The sequence below is a fragment of the Morone saxatilis genome, unplaced genomic scaffold, assembly GCF_004916995.1.
Source record: "Morone saxatilis isolate NCDOM2014 unplaced genomic scaffold, NCSU_SB_2.0 Contig21, whole genome shotgun sequence".
In the NCBI taxonomy this organism is placed as follows: Eukaryota; Metazoa; Chordata; class Actinopteri; family Moronidae; genus Morone; species Morone saxatilis.
The window spans coordinates 18,103,826-18,106,405 of NW_023339774.1; positions in this window are offsets into that span (position 1 = coordinate 18,103,826).

Genomic DNA, 2,580 nt, shown 5'->3' on the forward strand with positions numbered 1-2,580 from the left:
TTTTATTTATTTTTTTCAAATATTGGGTTACTCCATTGGATTGCTAAATTATAAGTAATGAACTCTTCTAGGTAAAAGCAATACAGCACTATAAACACACCCCATTACAGTTAAAAGTCATGCATTCATAATTTTACTTAAGTATAGGTACAAAAGTATTACCAGCAAAATATACTTAAAGTATCATATATCATATAGTATATTATATCACTGGATACAGGATAATACCCATTATGTCATATGTGCATTCATACAAGCATGTTTTATCAGGTTATGTTGTGTTTTGATTTTCAAAGTAACTAGTCACTTTATCTGCCAAACCATGCCACAATGCAATGGTATAAAGAAAAACAATATTCTGATGTTGTTAAGTAGAAGTATAAAGTAGTATGAAAGGAGGATACTCAAGTAAAGTAGTACCTCAAAAATGTTAAAATGTTAAAATGTTATTCAAGTACACTTAAGTGTACTTGAATGTATGACTTTATACCTATGAAAATCAGGCATTAGAATTACGCCGGGGGCATGGAGTTATTAGAGTGATAATTTTAAGTATTTTGCCTCATTAGAACCCTTCAGGGCTGCGTGGCCATGAGTTTGATTGACATTTCCCTGACGCCCCTGTTAGCTTTGTTACACCTGTAAGGGTGGGACAAATCACATCTTCATCTTTCTTACTGCGGAGTCCAGTGACCTCATATAATTCCCATTAAAGTTCCTTCCACAGCTTCACCACGAGCGAAGGGTCTCATCAGTCAGAATAAGTGAAAACGCCTGTGGGGGTGTGCAGGGCCTTTCATTTTAAGTTTGGGGGTTAAACGAAAATAACTGAATATCAATTTTTGTTCCACACATAGTGTGTGTGTGTGTGTGTGTGTCGGTTGATCAGGATGCTTTATGCCTAGAGCTATGTAGAATGCTACTTTCATACTTAGGCACTCTGTTTCTGTGTGGGCAGTACAGTACTCATGCCATTGTGAATGTCAACAATAGGCTCTTAATTGGGCGGTCATGTGGTTCTGGAACTGTTCTGTTTCTGCCTGCCTGTGACTGTCTGAGCCACATTATACCCTAATGGCTTAGCGGCATGTAGATAGACTCTCATCTGAAATGAATTCTCTTTTGGTGGCACTAAGATACATAAATCACCCTGGTAATGACATCAGGGCAAGTTCATATCTGTATTCTCTAATGGGGACTCTCATTTGTCTGTTAGCAGATTTTGGCTGCTACATCTGTGCACCTGAATACAAGGGCAGACTGAGAAGAGGTTTCAGTAGGATAATGATTTTCAGGATAGTGAGTTACCTGCTTCCTGTGACTCTGATTGAAATTTGGAGCTTCCATGATGCTCTCAGATTTGTAAGTTAAATGTGTGCAGGCTATAGATGCAGTCTATGGTGCAGGCATATGCACATGCACACATGTTTTTGCATGCTACTAGCAGTCCTGCTAAGTGAGTTTTAGCTCACTCAATGAGGATTTGATTACGAGGGCAAGGAAATGAGATTGGTGAGTAATGAAAATGGAATGCTCCAGACAGAAAGAGGAACATTTGTTTGGCATCAGGAGCCCTTCCCTGCATGGTGGTACACAGCCCACACACTGGACAGCAGGGGACACATCTCACTGGCCAATATTAAAGTTGATCTCGGAAGCATGAAGCCACAGCAGATACCACTAAGCACAGCAGATCATTTAATTATGCCTGAATATTCTGTTATTAAGAGTTGCAAAGGAGAACAGGGAAGACACTGTGCATGTGTTTGTTTGGATGTTTACAGTAGGTCTTATGTGTGAGAGAAGACACCCAGCTTGAGTTAGATTAATTAACACACAGCGGTTCCTGGCATACTTTTACCTTGCAGTTTTTGCAAAAATAAAAATCCAATTATGGTGACAAGTTTGATTATTCTGCACACGCTAGTTAATGTGAAGTGAGGACAACATAATGTGTCTCCTCACTTGCTAGTCTGCTGATGCCAGAAAGAGGATTGTGATGGCGACAGTGGTGAACAAGTGATGAATGGAAAAACAGTCAAAGATTCTGAATGTCAACGCAGGAAATAGGAGATGATGGAGCACCGCTGTGATTTGGAAGAATTCGATGAAAAAGCTGTTCAAACAGAGAAAAGCATAACGGGGAAATGGATTTAATGTGGCTGCTCGTATGGATATTTCTGCTCAAGATTTATTTCCTACCCATTGAGCTCAAAATACAAATTGTCTTGTTTGCATGCAGATGTATGTTAAATGTCTTTATTACAGGTGCATTGGAGCGGATGCCAGTAAAATGCATGAGCTGTATTAACACTCTCACACACACCGTTTCTCTCAGTTCTTTTTGTGAATACAGAATTAACTAAAAAGCTGAGACTTGCCATGCAAGTTTCACAGAAAAACAATTTCATTAACCTTCCAAAATTTGTCCTCATTTGGGAAAGGCCCACTTCTTTCACCAGATGAGTTCTTTTCTTCTTCCCAGTTTTGCGAGTAGAGTGTGTGAAAGCGAGTGGGAGCAAGAGACAGAAAGAGAGAGAGAGAAAGTGAGGAGAAGAGCTCCAGTTTAAATTTAGGTCC